This window comes from Bos grunniens, chromosome X (genome assembly GCF_055505025.1).
Source record: "Bos grunniens cultivar Pamir isolate PY7600 chromosome X, Bosgru_T2T1.0, whole genome shotgun sequence".
Taxonomy (NCBI): domain Eukaryota; kingdom Metazoa; phylum Chordata; class Mammalia; order Artiodactyla; family Bovidae; genus Bos; species Bos grunniens.
Genome location: NC_141194.1, coordinates 17,100,236 through 17,109,661, shown reverse-complemented (window position 1 = coordinate 17,109,661; position 9,426 = coordinate 17,100,236). Strand labels below are relative to the sequence as shown.

Here is a 9,426-nt window from a genome sequence, read left to right as displayed (position 1 = left end):
AGGTTGGAAGAATGGAGTACTCAAAGTGGCTCCTGTGGAAACTCCTTTAGAAAACTAGCTTGGTGTGATGATAATAGTTGCGACTTAGAACAAGGCTCCCTTGGTTAAACATGTTTGGGAAACACTGAGTAACCTAAAATAACAGGTTTCTTAATATAGGACTTCCTGGGACCTTGACTATGAAATTGTACATTGTAAATCTCCAGCAGCAACATTTTTTGAACATTATGTGAAATGCCTCATGGGACAGATGTGCCCTGGACACATTTTGGGACATGCCGGTCTCAGCAAATCATGTGCCATTCCATCACTAGCGGGGATAGCATCTTTCTGTTTCAGTGCTGTATCTCTGGGGACTAGACCAGTGCTTACCAGGTCATGGGCACTCAGTAGATAGAGAGAAGGGGAGGGGAGGAGGGCAGGAAGAAGTGGGGTTTCTTACCCCTGCTCTCCCTTTTGTGCTGTGCCTCTACTTTGTCTACCTGGTGAGCCCCAACTGTGCATCAAAGCTCAGGGTACAAGTCCTCGATTCCCTGAGGATTTGTCTGAGGCCCTCAAGCAAAGTTGGGTGATTCATTCACCATTATAAGCACTTAAGTATGGCTGCTATGTCCCTCTCCCCCATGATGCTGGAAGCTGGGCGGCTAACTTCATCCTGCCCCCTACACTGAGTCAGTCACACTGTAGATGCCTAATGAGTAGGTGCTGGGAGGAAGCAAGGGGGAGAAGGAGGGAGGGAAGGAGGGAGAAAGGAAAGAGGGATTGAACAGCAGGAAAAAGAGAGGGAGGGAGTAAGAGAGAGAGGGAATAAGAGAGGGAGAGAAGGAGGTAGAAATTAATATCCTGGGGTAATTTCGTAACAGCAAATGGTTAGAGATGAGAAGATTGGAGAGATTTCCTGCGGGCAGGTGGTGGAGAGACATGAATATCAGTAAACGAGTTCAGTCTTTATCCTCTAAGTTGTGAGGCACCACTGATTAATATTTTAAGCAAGAAAGTAGCATTAGATAAGCTTTCTCAAGAAATTGGTTTTTTTCCAAAAGGTAAAACACTATTAGACCATGTATTCCAAGGTAACCCAAATATGATTTAAGTCATTTGCTTAATAGAGAAAAGACTGTAGCCAAAGAGAAAAAGAAATTTTATTCAAGTCCCTCAACCTTTGTAAACTAATACAGAGACCGCTACTGAATGGAGATGCTGCACTCGGCTGGGGTCTGGTGACCAGCAGTCATCACCCATGAGGCTGAGCCATGTGTTTACACATTAAATATTGATTCAAATCTGCCCTGTGTTGATAAAGGAAGGCAGGAGTCCCAAGAAGAGTCACCTGCACTCAGAGTGGAATTAAATATTTTCCTCTTCTGAAAGCCAAGAACAGCACAAATAAGCATTTAATCAAGATTTGTTTATCATCAACCCTCATGCATGGAACATAAAGAGCTTGTCAAATTTATGGGTTCCATTTTCTACCCTTTAAACTCTCAAGCGCATTCTGGCAGTTTCTTCATGGCTAACATGCCTGCCAAAGTTGAAGGAATGCCTTGTATTTTTCTGAAAGCTATCCAGAATCACAGGTATGTTAAATGCTCTATACTAAGGAGGAGAAAATCAGAACATAACCACTGTGCCTGCTTCGTACACTTGTCGCTGCTGCTGCTGCTGCTAAGTCGCTTCAGTCGTGTCCAACTCTGTGCGACCCCATAGACAGCAGCCCACCAGGCTTCCCATCCCTGGGATTCTCCAGACAAGAACACTGGAGTGGGCTGCCATTTCCTTCTCCAATGCATGAAAGTGAAAAGAGAAAAGTGAAAGTGATGTCCCTCAGTTGTGTCCGACTCTTAGCGACCCCATGGACAGCAGCCCACCAGGCTCCTCCATCCATGGGATTTTCCAGGCAAGAGTACTGGAGTGGGGTGCCATTGCCTTCTCTGTCATACACTTGTAGTCCTTACTAATTCAAAGCTGACTGAGATCCTTAAACAAGCTAAATCTTATTTGTATTGACATTTAATAAGAGGTGAAAACTCAATTCTGCCCAAATCTAAACAAGCCAAAAGAATTACAGAAGTTGGAGAATTGTCCAGAAGTTTCCAAAAATTTAAGAAACAGTGTGTGTGTGCATGCGTGCATGCATGCACACGCACACTCATATTAGAGTAGGGAGGCAGAGAAGAAAATGATGGATAGGAAGAATCTCTGTTGCAGTCAATATATGGAGGTGTGACATTTAAGCATATCCAGGAGGGGATGAGGTTAGGTAATGGATGTGATTAGCATTCACAAATGGAGAGGGCAATGGCATCCCACTCCAGTACTCCTGCCTGGAAAATCCCATGGATGGAGGAGCCTAGTAGGCTGCAGTCCATGGGGTCGCTAGAGTTGGACACAACTGAGTGACTTCACTTTCACTTTTCACTTTCATGCATTGGAGAAGGAAATGGCAACCCACTCCAGTGTTTTTGCCTGGAGAATCCCAGGGATGGGGCAGCCTGGTGGGCTGCCGTCTATGGGGTCACACAGAGTCGGACACGACTGAGGTGATGCAGCAGCAGCAGCATTCACAAAAATAATCTATATAGACCCTATGAAATTGTGACTGAAAATATTTGAGGATACATCCATCCCACCAAAATATTTTGAGAAGGATCTCAAGGAAAATGACTAGAACTTTTAAAAGCTGATTGGATTGCTCTTGAGTCACCCCCGCACAGCCTTCTTGCGGCGAGTGAGCCCGAGGCAGCCATTGCCCACTTGGTGTTCTATAGTACCTGTGATTCTTATCCTTGAAGATGCCTGAGGATGTGCACCATGGAGAGGAGGAGGTGGAGACATTTGCCTTCCAGGCAGAAATTGCCCAACTCATGTCTCTTATTATCAACACCTTCTATTCAAACAAGGAAATTTTTCTTCTGGAGTTGATCTGTAATGCTTCTGATGCCTTGGACAAGATTCGCTATGAGAGCGTGACAGACCCTTCCAAATTGGACAGTGGTAAAGAGCTGAAAATTGACATCATCCCGAAGCCCCAGGAGCGTACTCTGACTCTGATAGACACAGGCATTGGCATGACCAAAGCTGATCTTGTAAATAATTTGGGAACCATTGCCAAGTCTGGCACTAAAGCATTTATGGAGGCTCTTCAGGTTGGTGCAGACATCTCCGTGACTGGGTAATTTGGTGTGGGCTTCTACTCTGCCTACCTAGTGGCAGAGAAAGTGGTTGTGATCACAAAGCATAATGATGATGAACAGTATGCTTAGGAGTCTTCTGCTGGAGGTTCCTTCACTGTCCGTGCTGACCATGGTGAGCCTATTGGCTGCGGTACCAAAGTGATTCTCCACCTGAAGGAAGACCAGACAGAGTACTTGGAAAAGAGGCGGGTCAAAGAAGTGGTGAAGAATCACTCTCAGTTCATAGGCTATCCCATCACACTTTATCTGGAGAAAGAACGTGAGAAGGAAATTAGTGATGATGAGGCTGAAGAAGAGAAAGGTGAGAAAGAAGAGGAAGATAAAGATGATGAAGAGAAGCCTAAATTTGAAGATGTGGGCTCAGACGAGGAGGATGATGAAGAGAAGCCTAAATTTGAAGATGTGGGCTCAGACGAGGAGGATGATAGTGGCAAAGATAAGAAAAAGAAGACAAAGAAGATAAAGGAGACGTACATTGATCAGGAAGAACTGAACAAGACCAAGCCCATTTGGACCAGGAACCCTGATGACATCACCCAGGAGAAATATGGAGAGTTCTACAAGAGTCTTACCAATGACTGGGAAGATCACTTGGCAGTGAAGCACTTCTCTGTAGAAGGTCAACTGGAATTCAGAGCACTGCTGTTCATCCCCCGTCAGGCTCCTTTTGACCTCTTCGAGAACAAAAAGAAAAAGAACAACATCAAACTGTATGTCCGCCGTGTGTTCATCATAGACAGCTGTGATGAGTTGATTCTGGAATATCTCAACTTCATCTGTGGGGTGGTTGACTCTGAAGACCTTCCTCTGAACATCTCCCGAGACATGCTCCAGCAGAGCAAAATTTTGAAGGTTATTCGTAAGAACATTGTTAAGAAGTGCCTTGAGTTCTTCTCTGAGCTAGCAAAAGACAAGGAGAACTATAAGAAATTCTACGAGGCATTCTCTAAAAACCTGAAGCTTGGAATCCATGAGGACTCCACTAACCGACAATGCCTTTCTGAGCTGCTGCGCTATCACACGTCCCAGTCTGGAGACGAGATGACTTCTCTCTCAGAATACGTGTCTCGCTTGAAGGAGACCCAGAAGTCCATCTATTACATCACTGGTGAGAGCAAAGAGCAGGTTGCCAACTCTGCATTTGTGAAGCGTGTGCGGAAGCGAGGCTTTGAGGTGGTGTACATGATGGAGCCCATCGATGAGTACTGTGTACAGCAGCTCAAGGAGTTTGATGGGAAGAGTCTGGTCTCTGTGACCAAGGAGGGCCTGGAGCTGCCTGAGGACGAGGAGGAGAAGAAGAAGATGGAGGAGAGCAAGGCAAAGTTTGAGAACCTCTGCAAACTCATGAAGGAGATCTTGGATAAGAAGGTGGAGAAGGTGACGATCTCCAATAGGCTCGTGTTGTCACCCTGCTGCATTGTGACCAGCACCTACGGCTGGACCGCCAACATGGAGCGCATCATGAAAGCCCAGACGCTTCAGGACAACTCGACCATGGGCTACATGATGGCCAAAAAGCACCTGGAGATCAACCCTGACCACCCCATCGTGGAGACCCTGCGGCAGAAGGCAGAGGCAGACAAAAACGACAAGGCTGTCAAGGACCTGGTGGTGCTGCTGTTCAAAACTGCACTGCTCTCCTCTGGCTTCTCGCTTGAGGATCCCTAGACACACTCCAATTGCATCTACCGCATGATAAAGCTTGGCCTGGGCACTGATGAAGATGAGGTGATGCAGAGGAGCCCAGCACTGCTGTTCCTGATGAGATTCCCCACCTTGAGGGTGACGAGGACGCCTCTTGCATGGAAGAAGTAGATTAGGAGTTTCTACCTGCAGACTGCTCCCTCTGTATAGCGTCCCCATGGCTCCTGCAGCAGCAGCAGACCCGGTGGCCCTAGCCCATGCGGTTCCCTCTGCTGATGTCTAGTGGTTTTATTTCTGTCCTTCTAAGGCAGAATACATGGGCCTCAAGCCCTATCCCTCTCCATGTTTGACTTGGGGGTTGAATGTTGTGTGTGGTGTTTTTTTTTGTTTGTTTGTTTATTTTGTTCTGAAATTAAAGTATTAAAAATAAAGAAGATGCAGGTTTTTTACACAGTTTAAAAAAAAGTTGATTGGATTAAATTCTGATTTTTTTTAAAAAAAAGATTTTAACAACCTCTCCCCCCAAAAAAGGATGCTCTGATTAAAAGCTAGAAAACAAAGACTTGGAAAGTGAGAATTCGTCAGCATCTCAACAACCATCCAAGAGTAAGGAACTCTGAACAGCCAAAATGGGCATCCACCCTACTCAACAAAGACATAATCTTTTTGGTCAGCTCAGCTGTTAGGTTTCCTATTGTGAATTTACTTTGCATTTATGCACTAGTCTCTGTGAGAATGACTAGCAGAAGCCAACCCCCCCCCCCCCACAACTTCCACCCCACCAAAGTTGGTTAGCTTCAGTCATTCTAACACAATCAGTTTTCTGGACCTGCAATGTTGAGGTCTCAGTGTATAGGTTCCTGAGGTTCTCGCCATCCTACTGAATCCTGGCCTGGGTGGCCAGCTATCTTTTCTTGATGACATCTCCATCTCCTCTGTCAAAATGTAGCAGTGGCCTGAATTGGGTGAACTCATTTAAGGTACCTGTGGAAAGGTGGAGCCTTTTTTCCAAAAGATATAAGAATATCATGAAAATAGACACTTGATGAACTCGTCAAGTATCAGTCAGTTGCAAGTGAAGTAACCCCAACTCAGATTAGCTTAGGTAACAAAGAGAAACTCAGAATGGCTTAAAAACTTAAATATAAGATGTGATACCATAAAACTCCTAGAAGAAAACAGGTAAAACATTCTGACATAAATCATAACAGTATTTTCTTAAATCAGGCTCCCAAGGCAAAAGAAATAAAAAATAATAATAAAGAAATGGGGCCTATTCAAATGTATAAGCTTTTGTACCACAAAGGAAATGATAAACCCAATGAAAACACAACCTACAGAATGGGAGGAAATATTTGCAAACTATGAGACAGACAAAGGCTTAATAAACTAAATATACAAACAGCTCATACAGCTCAATACCAAAGGAAAAAAAACAACAGCAACCCAATCAAAAAGGAGTAGAAGACCTAAATAGATATTTCTCCAAAGAAGACAATCCAACTCCTGGGCATATATCTGGAGAAAACCATGGTTGGAAAAGACACGTGCACCTCAATGTTCATAGCAGCACTATTTACAATAGCCACAACATGGAAACAGCCTAAATGTCCATCAACAGATGAACCGATAAAGATGCCGTGCATATATACAATGGAATATTACTCAACCATAAAAAGAATGAAATATTGCAGCAACGTAGATAGACCTAGAGATGATCATACTAAGTGAAGTAAGTCAGAAAGAGGAAGACAAACACCATATGATCTCACTTATATATTGAAGCTAAAAATAATACAAATGAATCTATATACAAAACAGAAAGAGGCTCACAAACAGAAAATAAATTTATGATTAGGGGAGGGAGGTTAGAGGGGAAAGGGAGGGATAAAGTAGGAGTTTGGGATTAACAGATATACACTGCTATATACTAATTAGATAAACAACAAAGACCTACCATATAGCACAGGGAACTATATTCAATATATCTTATAATAACCTATAATGGAAAAGAATCTGCAGAAGAATATGTGTGTGTGTATATCTGAATCACTTTGCTGTATGCCTGAAATGAACACAACATTGTAAATCAACTATACTTCAATTAAAAAATAGCTTAGATAGACAAACCAAAAAATTATTTACTCTCATATCTGAGGTTCAGAAGGAAAGCTTCAGCTTCAGGCATACCTGGATCCAGGAGCCCAGTAATGTAACCAGAAATTCATCCCTTTCTATCCATCTCTCAGTTCTGTCTTCCTTTTATTGACTTTCAGTCTCAGGTATGCTTTTATTGCTGGGTGGCAGATATATCCATTAGAAGTTCAAAACTTACTTACCCTTCTATCTAGCAATCACTGCAAAAAGCAGTTGCCTCTTTACAAGTTGTCTTAGCAAAAATTCCTGGGAAAGCTCTAGTTGGTCCATCAAGAGTTACAGATCCTCCTTTGAACAGTCACTACTAGGAAGTTTTGTGCTAAATTGTCAATGTGACAATTCTCAAAATGTTTCAGTATGAACAGTGTGAAATATGTGTTTAAATCAAGTTGAATCTCCACCCAAGGGGTGGTTAGTATTTGAAATCTTCTAATCAGGAATCAACACCCCAGGAGTGATTAGCTAGAAGTGCACTCTAATCAGTAATCAACACCTTTCTAAAGTCCCAATAGTAAAAAGATAGCCCACTCAAATTAAGATAATTCAAGCAGGGTTTAATAAGCATATGGTTTACAAAGGTGTAGATAGGGTGTCAAGAAATCTCAAAGGATAGTACAGTACTTAGGAGCTAGTAACAGTGAGGCTATTACCACCCTAGGCCCAAAGAGATGAAAGGAAGGAGCAGTTTTGAGAACCTAAAGGAGACAGTCATGTAGAGGTTGCCCCACTGAAGGAATTGTGGCCTTCAAGATGCATCACAGACAACTTAAGGAGACCCTGCGGAGATAGAGTTGGGGGAATTAATACAGTAACCACTCTCTTCCCTCTCGCCAATCACCTGCTGGCCTCACCTTTGGCCAAACTCAGTTGGAAGCCAGAAAGTATGTATGGGAGCCCATTGATACAGTTCATGTAGGCCAGACAGCAGAGAGAGGAAGGGTGGAGAGTACGATCTGGACAGGCCAATAGAAAATATTCAGCAAAAGATGTGATGATACAGCACTCAAAACCTAAACATGGGATGTTTCTTAATGAGCAGAAAGAATGTTAGAGAAATGTTATTGATGAGATGTATAATAATCAAAGTAGCATATGGTTTGAAAAGCTATAGCGGTTGCACCGCTATTGTGTGAGAATCTGGTAGGACCGGCAGCCTAATGCCATAGGCGACCCTTGGGTGTAGAACCTCACCTCTCTGTGCTGCTCCCTTCAAGAACGCTATCACGAGCCCACATACATGGCTGACCTGTCCTGCTGTCAGAGCACTGTGTCATCCACAAAGGGCTCCCATGCAAGGTGCTGTTCTCAGTGTCTAGGAAAGAATGGAACCTCCCTGAACTACAGAGCAGACAATGGTATGCTTGGGGCTGCTCACCAAAAAATGTGCATTCTATAGTACTTAGTCTAAGACTTGGTTTCATTGGATAGTTAGGTTAAGGAGGAAGGGCACCAATTGCTTCCTTTCACCAATTGCTAACCACCACAGGCTCCCAAAACTTCCCAAGGAGTCCAACATCTGCTGACCAGCAAGACTGGATCATGTGCCCAACCCTTAGCAAGGAGGAGGGGTCATTTCCACAAAGTTTATCCAGGATGTATTTTCCATAAGCAAAATAAATTCTGCTACAAGAAGAAGGTTAGGGAAGGAAGGACAGTTTATTAGGTGGACAGTTAACTATAACTACCCCAGCTTGCTACACTTTCCACTTGTGGATTTAACATTTATGGTTCCTGAGTCATGTTTTTTTTTTTTTAATATTTATTTATTTACTTATTTGGCTGCTTCAGGTCTTAGTTGCAGCACATGAGGTCTTCATTGTGGCATGTGGGGTCCTTTAGTTCTGACAATCAGGCTTAGTTGCCTCCTTGTGGCATGTGGGATCTTAGTTCCCTGACCAGGGATCAAACTCCCATCCCCCACATTGGAAGGCAGATCCTCAACCACTGGCCCACCAGGGAAGTCCCATTGAGTCATCTTGAATACCATAACATTCATAAAAATTGAATTGCCCATGTATTAATACAAAGCCAGGGAAATGGTGCTTAGCTAGTGCATGAGCCTAGCTGACCACGTGTCAACCACATCTCAGAATGGTTTTGTTCTCTCCTACATCTACACAGCTTTAATAAGAGGCAAACTTTGTTCCTTGGGGAAAACGTCCCTCAGGTGATGGCAACGATTGATGTTGACTCTGAAGTAAAGAAGTGACTGAATCTTTTCTAAAAACTAGAACCACATTATATTCAAAAATCATCATAAGCCTGAAGGGACTACTCAGATATTTTCATCTTAGCTGATTGCATGTTATGAGTTTAAATGTCATAAAGTCTTCAAGAGCACCTGAGACACACACTATATGAATGATGTGGATTTACTATACAAAAAAAGTCTGCATAACCCTTTCAGTTATCTATTCTTACATAACAAACT

General features: G+C 43.2%; 1 pseudogene across 1 annotated transcript; it reads left to right on the top strand.

Annotated features, from left to right (window-relative positions):
- Positions 1-2,701: 2,701 nt before the first annotated feature.
- Positions 2,702-5,091, top strand: LOC147339874 (heat shock protein HSP 90-beta pseudogene; annotated as a pseudogene). Its single transcript, XR_015159270.1, has one exon. The product of XR_015159270.1 is annotated as a heat shock protein HSP 90-beta pseudogene (transcript).
- Positions 5,092-9,426: the final 4,335 nt, after the last annotated feature.